This window comes from Macrosteles quadrilineatus, unplaced genomic scaffold (assembly GCF_028750875.1).
Source record: "Macrosteles quadrilineatus isolate MER2022 unplaced genomic scaffold, UCM_ALF_1.0 Scaffold_2__2_contigs__length_208266976, whole genome shotgun sequence".
Classification (NCBI taxonomy): domain Eukaryota; kingdom Metazoa; phylum Arthropoda; class Insecta; order Hemiptera; family Cicadellidae; genus Macrosteles; species Macrosteles quadrilineatus.
Genome location: NW_026542595.1, coordinates 137,100,278 through 137,112,494, shown reverse-complemented (window position 1 = coordinate 137,112,494; position 12,217 = coordinate 137,100,278). Strand labels below are relative to the sequence as shown.

General features: G+C 34.0%; 1 long non-coding RNA gene across 1 annotated transcript; it reads left to right on the top strand.

Moving 5' to 3' along the window:
* The first annotated feature begins 6,560 nt into the window (after positions 1-6,560).
* On the top strand, positions 6,561-10,533 carry LOC128983933 (uncharacterized). Its single transcript, XR_008489974.1, has 3 exons — positions 6,561-6,800; positions 7,592-7,744; positions 10,368-10,533. It is a non-coding gene; the product is annotated as an uncharacterized LOC128983933 (long non-coding RNA).
* The last annotated feature ends 1,684 nt before the right edge of the window (positions 10,534-12,217 follow it).

The following is a 12,217-nucleotide window of genomic DNA, read 5'->3' as shown; positions in this document are numbered from 1 at the left end:
AACTACTTTTTTATGCTGAACTCAATGCCGCAATCCGTTTTTGTCTCTAAGGCTTTCTTAATGAAATATTAAAATTATCTTACTTAAATTTTCAATATTTCAAAAAACAAATATGAAAATGCAAAACGGATTGCAGCATTGAATTCAGCATAAAAAAGTAGTCTAAAATGATGGGTCACAACACCACCTTCATATTTAAATTAATTTGTCACATTTCAAAATGGCAGATCCAAGATGGCGGCCGAAAAAAATACATCCGTCATAATCAAGTGATAATAGGTCAACAATGAATGGTGGTGTATACTTATCTTTATCTAGCACTATTTTGAGATTATGGTCTTAGTTTTTAAATGCACAATGTTAAAATGGGCTAAAAATACAGTTATAAAAAGTCCTCATAACTTTAGAACGAATCAAGATTTGTAAAAACTTATTGCGGCATTGTAATCAGCGTAAAATTCTAGTTTAAAACAATGGGTAACAACCCTACCTTTACATTTGAAAAAAAGATTTTGTATCCAATATGGCGGATCCAAGATGGCGGCCAAAAATGTTTACCCAGTCAAAATGAAGTACTTACTACACTACAATGATCTGACGTGGTCCGAAGTTGATATCTTAAGAAATGTAGAAAAAAGTAGGGGGGGAACTCATTTAAAATTCACCCTGTATATATATATATATATATATATATATATATATATATATATATATATATATATATATATAAATATATAAATATATATATATATGAATTTGAACGGATGGTGTTTTTGGCCTCTAGGGACCTCAAAACGAAAAAAAAATCGGTCCCGCGTCCAGGTCTTACCATGAGTACTACGGTAATAGCTTATTCCCTATATGGGAAATTCGCTAAAAAACATGCTGGGAACAATATTTAACACCATATCAAAGAGACATAACTTTGAGAGTAATTCCAAGAATCTTTCTTTAAAATAAAGAACATAAAAGAAAATATCCTGTCAGATACGTCACTCAAGCCTTGTGGTTTGTATCGGGACAAAACATTCAGATAAATGTGGACTGAACTTGATTTCACCTCAAAGCTGTTCAGGTGGATTGGACATCAAAGGTTTTCAATGGTCTTTGTCAGAATCAGACAGACCTCTAGATCCTTTTACAATATACGGGTTAAACCATAATGTTTTAACTAGCCGTGCATACTGTATGTGTTTTCTTTAACATTACTCAGTTCCTGTGTTTAAAATGTCACAGTAAACATAAACAGTACCTATCCAATTTGCAAGTCAGATTGAAAACAATATTGCAACAACTGGTCTATTTGCACTGACTGCTGGGCTTCCGCTCGACAAAAATGTGCAGTGTGAAAACTTGCATTTATCTACTGTTCGTACGCTACTGACTACTTTAAAAGGGCACAGTGTTTATTAATATGTTCAACTATACATGCCGTCGCCTATAATGACGTCATGCCAGAGGAGCATCACGGCCTGTTTATTATTGTTGCCTTGTAATGTATAAGTATTTGTACGGATTTAGTAGTATCTTTGAATATTTTGCAGTATGGCGTAAAATATCGTACGTCACTCGCCCAAAATGTGTTCACCGTCTCGCTCGGGAACGACCACACTCGTCCAGTAAACACTTATTTTCAGGACTAGTAACGTAATATACTATAATGTAAGTGTAAAGTATTGTTACACAAGCTTGAATTCTAAAATATTTGCAATTGAGTGCTTCATTTTCTAGTCTGAGACAATAATTTAAAATACTCATAGTGAATATTCTTTATGTTGTAACATAATTTATAAACTGCTGAAAATGTTAGCTTTATCTCAAAACATTAGTTGTTACAGAAAGAGAGATTCATTCAAAAGTGAAGTTTCCCTTTTACAGGTTTTTGTTTCATAATCTATTGTTCCTAAAGATTAACTTCTTTTAACAAAGAATTCACTTCAAAAAGGATTATAAACATTCTGTTTGTGCTAGTTTTGTCTTTTCCACTTTCAAATAATAAGTTGTAAACTTGAATACAAATGTTTTAACAGTACTTATTTCAAATTGAGACAAATTGTGTGCCAAACTTGTTAGGCTAAGACTTTTCCCAAGATTTTGTTAGCATTTTTTAATGAATGGATTAAATTTAAAATATCTTTGGATACTGTACTGGCTACCTTAGAGGATATTTATTGAAACTGAAGCTTTTTACAGTTTACAAGGAAACATCTTTACATGGAAAACCAATTTCGGAAAAAATTGGATTTATGAGCAGAATGAATTATTTCTGAATTGAGCAGGGCGATGTGAAAGGATTTGATTTTCCATTCTCAATACCTCTTCAAATGAACCTAGGAGGCGTCCTTTTGTTCGGGGTTGCCATATTGAGTTCATATAAAACGTTTATTTTTTATCACATTGGTATCCCCTGGTTTGGTTTGTATTGTAATGATTATCACCCGGTGTTACGAAAATACCGTGTAGGAGTTAACTTAATAAACATTTTTAATTTTGTAGAACTCTTTGTATATTGAAGCTAATAAATACAGTATTATCATTAGTATAGTATAGAGTAGGGTACAGAGTATAGAGTACAAAATGCTAGTGCTCTAACTAGACCATCAGAACCATCAGTCATATAAATACATAAATTATACAGTATATATAGCTCGTATATATAATCGTATTTTTTATATCTACACTGCATACTCATTTTTATCCCTTTTCTTTAAGTATTCAACAATAGACAGTATTTTAATGCATGGTTTACTATGTTTATCATCATATCAGTGTATAGTGTCAAGGATTTAATTTTGGTAAGATTAATGGGGTCAGGATACAAATTATCCAGCCACAGAAGCCACATATTATCATCAGCTGCAACTCTGGCTTACTTGGGTCTTGTTTGACAACACATGTATGACACGAAGTTGTTACTCTGATTTAAAATCTGCAATAGTATATTTCGTTACTAGTCCGGAAAAGCGCTATTTGCCAGTGCGAGATCGTGTTTACGTGCGAGAAGAAGATCAAGCACTGGCAAAGAGCTTTTCGGACGAGTATTGACCGATACTATTCGCCATTTTACAAACAAGTCATATAACTACGAATCAAGAAACAAGTTATTCTAGAATCAAGGAACACAAAAACCCAATGTTTTTAGAAATCACAATTCCATAATATGTTACACGTGTAACATCAATGAGGGGTTAACATCGGGGTTAACTGTGGCCAATTATTTGGCAACAATAAAAGTCAGCTGTTGCGTTGTAACTTCTAAAACAGATGGGAAAAGAACTGTCCTGCAAAAATAGGCTTTCGCCATAAGATAAACATGTAGCTAATTTTAGTGATCGGAAAAGACAACAAGAGAACATAATAAGTTATATGTTACTTAAAATGAAAACGGCAAGTTTCCAGCCGCATTTTAGGTATTGAAAGACATTTTCCCCGCGTAGTATGACAAAAACACGTTGAATAATCAATCAGCCTTAGAGTGAAATACTCTTCAATTACAAAATAAGATTTAGATAAGATAAAATCGTTACTTCTCATAAAATTATTATGTGACAAAAAACTAGTGTATTGGAAACGATCTAGACAAAAGAAAGTTATCCTATGTGAGTATATATGTGAGGGGAGATTCTTCATTTTACTCAATTTAATTTTAAAACATTTTGCGATAAACTACACTTTTTTAAATATTATTTCATTTCAAAATAATTTTTAGTTAGAAGTTTCTAATCATTTTTTGGAGGATTAAGAAAATCTTATAACGGGAAGATAATATCATCTGGGGCTATAATTGGAGGAGAGTTAAGGTGGAATTAAGATTAAATTAAAGTCTTATCATTAGTCTCTTTCGTTCATTGTGACTTTGTCCTCTGGTTTATTATTTGATTCAAGGTTTGGCTGTGAGAATACTTTGTAAAGATCATTTCACACTCATTTATGTTTTTGAGTTTAGTGATAAATTGACGTTATAGTATCGATATAATGCAAGTATTTCAAAATTAGTCCCTCAATAGAATCGTTACATTATAGTCATGCTATTCTATATTTTTGCTAAATTTTAAGTTGTTTTATATAATTAAGGATAAAAAAAAAACTTTTTTCCACAATAAATATACATGCATTAAGTGTTGCCTAATATTGCATTTGTTAACTTTACTATTTTAGTATGTATAAGTTTACACTATTTTTAGTGCATAAAAATTGGGTTGGTTATCGTAATTATCCCGATTCTTAATACTACTTATAAATTAAATCAATCTAACCATTCTTCGTGCCAGAGCGAGACACACTCTAGGACTGCATTTTAAAATAAACGTGAAGAGATGTGCAGGGTGACTGTAGAATGTAGTGGGATCATCTCCAGTTTATCGTTATTTATTAAGACCTGTTGGTTTTTTAGCCACGACCATTAATCAAAATCCAAATGAAGGACAGCTAGGTTCAGTTTTGAGCTGTCAAAAGTCTTTCAACTTTTCCCAGGATTGACTCGGAAATCTTTTGATTGCTAGAAGAAAACTATAACCACTGATCTACCTATCAATAATACTGCATGATACATGATTTTCATTGAATAAAAGGGTGAATTTTGAGCTATGAAATAAACTTGTTGAGAAAGCTTGAAGTGTTACACGAAAGCAGTTAAAGAAACTCTTTTAGTCATGTTGACTTTGACACCTTCAGTGTAAGATTACCTTTCTGGAGAACTTTTATTTTAGAGTTTGTGTACTTTAAGACATGGAAACTCATTGCAACAGTGATAACCAATTATTTATCAATGTGTGTTATATGGTAACTTATAGGCTATTATTTAGTTTTTGACCATAATGGATTTTTAAATGTAAACATGCTTAGCTTATAAATTGGTTCAATTGCGTGTTAGAGAGCAGACAAAATAAACTTTTAGAATTGGTATTACAATAGTAGACTATTTAGTCTGTAACCTTGACAAAATATAACATTCAAAGACAGTATAATGAGTAAAACTTTAACATATAGTAAAGTTGTACATACGTCGCTTGAATCTGCTGGTGTACACGGTAAAAGACTGTAATTGAAGGTGATTGTGTTTTGTGGTGAAAACATTTAGTCCTTAATTATTGTGATTGTACATAAAAACGTATTTATTTTATATTTTATTATTGAAACTTTCAGGCATTATTAAGCATTATTCAAGGATGGTTTGTGTGAAGTTTAGTGCAGATCCGTCAAGAGGGCTCCGCGCCCCAGTGGCTCTAGAGTTTCCCATGTTAACCTTATGAGTACTCGCATATTTAAATGGAATTAAAGAATCTTAACAGCTGGTTCAACTAAAGAATTTGATTCGGTGATTTTCAATAGCTTTAAAAAGTAATTAGGTTTACCAATAGGGTGCTGCACTATTATTTTTTTTAAATGACAACAGCTAATTTGCAACTAAAAAGGTTAGTGAGCGTATCGAGCGAACTTCAACCTGGAGGCGAGTTAGCGTAGCGAACGAGCTAACCTGAAGGCAAGTGAGCGCAGTGAATGAGCTCCAACCTAAAGGTGAGTGAGCGTAGCGAACGAACTTCAACTAGGACGTGATTGAGCCATGCTAACGAGCTCATCTTGAAAATGAACGAGCATTTGACATAAAACCACATTAGGACAGGACGACGTCTGTCGGGCCAGCTAGTTAACAATAAAAATTGAATTTTGAGTTAAATTCGGAAATATGAAATAAACATGTAGAGAAAACTTGAAGTGTCACACAAAAGCAGTTGAAGAAACTGTTACTAACTTAATAACATTATTGTCTCTTATTCTAAAGCAATTCAACAGTGCGCATCAGGATTGATTGATCGAATTAGATGGTAAGTGCCTTTAGAACCCGTCAAATCTGAGTTGTTCGATGAACTGTAGATTCTTATCTATGGGCTACTCCTGAGGAAGGTGTCTGTTCCTTGTCATGGATAGCTTTCCCTTTACCTCATTAAGAGCTGTGCAGTCATAGAGTAGATGGTTTGCTAGTTTTACAGTATCTTTAGACTGTCCACATGTATATACATGCAGTATATCTACTGTGGATCCTCAACCCACACAGCACACTACGTATAATATACGTACATTTTAGAGATACATATCCATTTTATGTTTGGTAAAATTCAATACGTAAAATATACGTATTTTATACGTCTCATATCTACGAATTAAAAAGATTATCTCCGATCTGTATTTAGCGGTATTTATTAAAAGTTGATGCAAAAATAACAAAATATTTTTTTTAAATGCTTATGTTACAGAATAATCATAGGTCAGGTAAATCCGGTTGCTGTATATTATACATAAATTAGACGTATACAGATCGACGTTTGAAAAAAAACACAAAATGTTTAATAAAGTAATACACGGATAAATAAATTATTAATGTATTTAGGTTAAACCATAAAATAACTAATTCTATACAATCGCGGCGATTTTGCACACCGGTCTAGCTAGACATAAAAATCTCTTCCCCTCTCACTCACTCACTCACTCTCTCTCTTTTCATTCCCGTCATCCTGTGCTCTAGTAAGCTAGCGTTGCTTCGCTGTCTGCTGGTGCTGGAGTTCGAGTTCAGTAAAATTCAAGTAACGTTGTTGTTAGATCGCTCACTGTTTTTCACTTAAGTTTACTTGTCTAGTTTTTGAAGGGTTATAATTTGCTAAGTGGTATTGTAAATTAATAGAGTTTATTCGCAATTCAGACCCTAGTTGATATTTATAAAGTTTGGGTACTAAAGTAATATTTTGTAGGTTAAGTTTTTGTGTTGATTCTGCAAAATAATTGAACTTCGTTATTACTTCAAGGTAAGTGTCTGGATTATTATTTTAACAAATTAAATTAATATGATTTGGGTATTGGGGTAAGTAATTGAGTAACTTAACCCCTTTTCCGGTAGATCCTTGATGATTATGAATAGGATATTAATCATCATCTAGGCAAGATAGGATTGACAGAATAAAGAAGAAGGCTGCGATTAGGGGTCAAAGTTTTGCTAATTGTTCACATTCTGTTCACCATTTGGGTGTGTTTTTAAGAGAAACATTGACATCAGCCATAATTATGTGGAGTTAAAATGTATAGTTTATTAGGGATAATTGTTTATTGTATTAGGTAGGTAGGCCCACTGTAATGTTGGACTAAAAGAGCTGTAGAAAACAAAGGCCTTAGGCCTAAATGAAATTTAATTGAACCTCTGAAACTTTTAGTCCTAGGTAGGCTAATTATAACTTAGTAGTACGTTATTTTATTTTTTGTATTGAGTTATGACCTTAGACTCGTAATCTACAGTCTGCATAGTTTGTTAAACTTACTAGCATGATAGGCCGATGAAACAATGCTCAAACCTGTAAGTTAGTGGTTCAATGAATCTCTCTTAACCGATCCTCGATCAATCGCTCTTTATATAGGCTAGGCTAAAACCCATGTCCAGGCAAAATTTAGATTTTGTTTATTCCCTCTAGAAATACTTTTTCTGGATTTTTTTATAATTTCCATCTAAGTTAGCCTATATTTTTACTTGGTTTATAGTAGGACTAATGATAAGCTGTTTATTGGAGATTTCATTTATGTCAGTAGGCCTAACTCACTTTTTCAGATTGAGTTCTTTACAAGAGACGGGCGTTCCGTTGAATATTCAGGAAGAAGAACGTTGGTGAGGCTGATCATCATGTTGCTGTCAATTTCAGTTGTGAAGGAATGAAAGGGGAGAGAGCGTTGAACAACCATTCAATTTTCAAGGTTTTGGAAAGTAAGTCTGTTTACATTACCATACCTAATTTAAAACTTGTTAACATTATGATTTTCTGAGATGATCACTGGATTATTATATTTTATAGACTTTTAAGTTTGAAACTTAAGTTAAGTTTCCATCGAAAATAGCACTACAGTAGAACCTCGATTAACAGTCACCCTTTAAACAGACACTCTCTGTTTATCTGTCACCCCACTATCCTTCCAGATTATATTTGAATGTGATGTCATTCCACTCTACACATATTGAACAAGTACAACATACAAAATACAACATACGGTACAGTTATGTATTACTCTTGCATGTAAGTAGGATTAAAATATAAATGTATTATTTATTTACTTGTAAAGCTTGTGACACCTAAGCTAGCACTTGGCTGATCTCTACTAGCTAGTTCAAAAACATTATGTGCTGTCATGCGTGTTGTGTTAACTGTCATCACAACCCATGTGAAGGCGCACTAGTACAGAATACACGGGGAGTCAACCCCGTGAGCCAGCGTAAATATTTGCAGCCCAGTCTTTTCCTCACCTCCACCCTCCTCCCGCCAATACTGCCGCAATAGGCCAAGTGTCAGCTTATGTGTCACGATCTGTATAGGGTTTGATTTCTTCCCAAACCTTTTAAACTAACTTACTGTAGCCTACAGGTTTATAACAGGATTTCTGCCATCCGTCTATTATATTAGCTTAACAACATTCAAGCACCTGGTCCCGAGTGTGATGGTTGATAGAGCCTACCAAACTGGCCTGTACTGTGTGTACTGTGTGTTATACTGGTACTGTAGGCCTACCAATGTTTAAATTATATAAGTTTTAGGACTAATTAAATATTGAGGAGGATCTTAAAAACCTATTTTCAGCCTTTTTACCAAGTTTCTACTTCAATTAGAAACATTAATAATGAATTTCTCTTTTGGAAATTCCAATTTGCTTACAATTTACGGTAAAAACAAAACAATTGCTAGGAATTCAACCCATTGGCATACTGAAATTGCATTACCTAACTAAATGAAATGAAAATCCTTCTTTATCACAATCACTAGTAATAAAGTAGGTCTACCACTTACAGTCGATCCTACAAGGCCAGGATCGGTCAAAATAATTTTATATAGGCTAAGTATCGCGATTGTATATGTTGTACCGGTACTCGATTGCATGCATGCATTGTCTGTATCAATCTCGTATCATAACGCACTTTCAAGAGACTTAATCGTCAATCAAACATAAAAACGAACCAATTAAATAGGTAAAGAAATACCAGTGCTACTTATGTAAAACAAATCTTTCTGTAAAGGGGTGCCACGACAACTCGTATGGAGGGGCTATGACAGAATAAGACAAGCTTCAGTTGCCATGTAGGCTATTTTTTTCAAACATACACGATAAGTCCGTGTCTTATACTTCTACGACTCTGTAAATATGTTAATCTATTGCCCCTGGCGTTGTCTTTTACAAGATGCAATGATATTTAGGCTATGGTACTACTTTTCCCATTGTATCTCAAGACCATTGGGCATAAAGATGAGCATAACCAAATTTTCACAAAAAAAATCTTGGCCTATATGAGTTTATCACATTGAAACTTCTGATTGCAAGCCGATTCAGATTAAGATTTTCTGCGTGTGTTTTGCCTGAGTCAAATATATCATTGAAGAAAATACGTTGCCAGTATCGACTCGGTTAGCAAGTCACTCAGTCATTGTTATGAAATTGTCAAATGAGGCTTTAGCGTGTATAAAGCCGTGTTTACACTTGAGATTGTTACTTTTGTTGGTAGGTAGGTCTAAAAACTTGTTTTTAACAATTTGTGTGAACAACTCCTGCGTTGTGGAAATACCATGAATTTTTAATCGCACAATTCCTGCAGATGCATCTTCCGATCACAATACTATTGAAATTAGGCCCTAATGCCTGACAGATTCTGCAAAACACTCTTACTTTGTTTCATTATAAACTGTATAAATATAATAATTTGTCTAGGTAGGCTGAGTACAGTATAGCTAAATGTTTGGTGCTTTGGTATTATCCGTAAAGCACTTATTTTTAGAGGGATCTTTTACCGGAAGCCAAAAATAACTACACAATTGGAAAGAACATACTTTAATTGACATACTGTCCAAATTTGACATCATTACGATTAGCAGCCTTAGAGTTCTGTCTCCCAAAAGGCAGCGATGTCGGCAAGGATTGACTTAATGCATTGCCGCCCCTAGCTGCTACACGTACTCCACCAAGTAGGTATATAGTGCGCTGCGGCGGTTATGTTAGGTTGGGTTGTCATAAATATGTTTGTAGGAATTTCCTCGTTTTGTTATGAATCAGTTGATTCCAGATGAGTAACAATACCAGAGATACAGGCGGTGACAGGTGATGCGCACGCTCTGTTCAACAACCTGACCTTGGCCTACTTGGGGGGATTTAGCAGGCGAAAGTATGACTCATCTGGTATGGTTCGATTCATAGCGAAACAAAGAAAGTCCTACAAACATATTTATGATAACCCAACCTAACATAACCGCCAAAGTGTGCTGCATAAGGGTGGCCTCCGGATAATACCAAAGTACCAAATGTTTTTAAGATTTGGGAATTGCTTTTTATAAACAGCAAACCTTTTTCAGGTTTACTAGCTGCATCATGTCCAAACACCTTTTCTAACAAAGTTTATGAAGGAAGAGTAAGAGAGTGGTTTACACAAGCTGGAACAAGAATGGCAAATAAAAACAAGAGGAGATTATTTTTAGTCTGTGTAAATGATTAATTTTTATAATAAATCTTTATTTATCTACTGTATTACTGTTGTTGTTATCTAAGTCTTCTCCTTTAGTGTCTGTAATTTTTTTTATTCTATGAAAGTCTACATTTAAGCATTTTTAACAAACACATTAATAAAAATCTAGCTTTAACTATGTACAGTAGTTAGTTCAAATTTTGTTTGTGAAATTAAAAAAAATAATATTAATTTTTTAACAACAGTGTTTTATTATTCACGCCATAGATGAAGCAGTTGTTATTTTTTACTAATTGGTAATTAGGCTACCATTCAATATTTGAGTTGCAGCAAATTTATATATACAATACAAGGATTATATATCCCACAGTCTAGGATGCTTTCTGTTGTCTATACTTTCCGTTTACTCATATTATACAAAGCGTATGAACTAAGTGTTGCCTTAACTAACAGTCTGTAATACATATTATTTACAAAGTTGTGCTTACAGATATTGTAGATTTATCTATTTATGGGTAACACATGTAAAACGTATGGGATAATGTACGTATATCTATAAGAAAACTTATACGTAGATTATATGTACATTATACATTTGCTATATAAATTGTACGTATATTTTAGGTGTACACAGTGTATGATAATGGAACAATTTATATTTATACATATAATCTACGGATATTTTATGTCCATGTAGACCTTAAATCAACGTATATTGTACGTCAACAAGTGGGACATTTGAGCGTATATTATACGTACATTTTACGTAACGTATCTCTCTGATATACGTATTGTAGATCTAAGTTGAACATACATTATATGTATAATGTATGTATGTGTGCTGACTGGGAAGCGATGTATGCATATTCTCAGGAAGCCATTATGAACTGTGACCATTCGTGTGATCTGCCTTTCTTGCATCCTGTTTAATCGTAAAACATTGGAGGTGACTGTTTGAGAAGGAAAGAGGAGAGTGAGCTTGATGCTGACACTGTGATGCAAGAAGCTTAATCCATATATTTGTCCCGTGTTCCTCTTGAGCCCATGACATTACTGACTGACTTGCATACCATGAGAAATTCCACAGAAAGGCTGTGTCCCCACAAGATCATAGGCCTACTGTTGTGACGTTGTCGCTACTTGTACTCGAACTTTGAACTCGCCGAGTTCCTTGAGCTTGAGTGCAGCTTGGCTGTCTGTGAAAACGGAAATATTCATATCGCTAAAACCGTTCCTTAGGTTCTCCCATAGATAAAACATGCTCCCTTACTAGATTTCTCATCCTAATGGAACAGCTGAAGACAATTTTATTGTTAGTTCTGTACGGTTTATGTAGATGTCGTGTTTTGTTTACAATTTGTTTCCCGTTGATACAGACATTTAACACCTCGTTTAACCAAATAATACGATCTAATCATAAACAATAAATTGTCCCCTAGTTATTTAACCAAACAGTAAAGCACAAATCAAGAAATTAACCCTGAAATAATAGAAACAAAAATTCGTCGACACTAGCGCCTAGTGTGGCGTACATGAACTAGACATGAAAAACGAGCTTCAAAATTTACAATGGGATGAGAAGTCTACTTGTGTTGGTTAGTCTATGGTTCTCCCTAGTACCAGTACACTCCATTACCACAGTGACCACTGCCTGGAATCCCCTATTAATCAACGCTTAGACCAACAGGCAGCATGACTGCATGTTTAAAAACTAAGCTAGACTTTTCTAACGATAAAAAA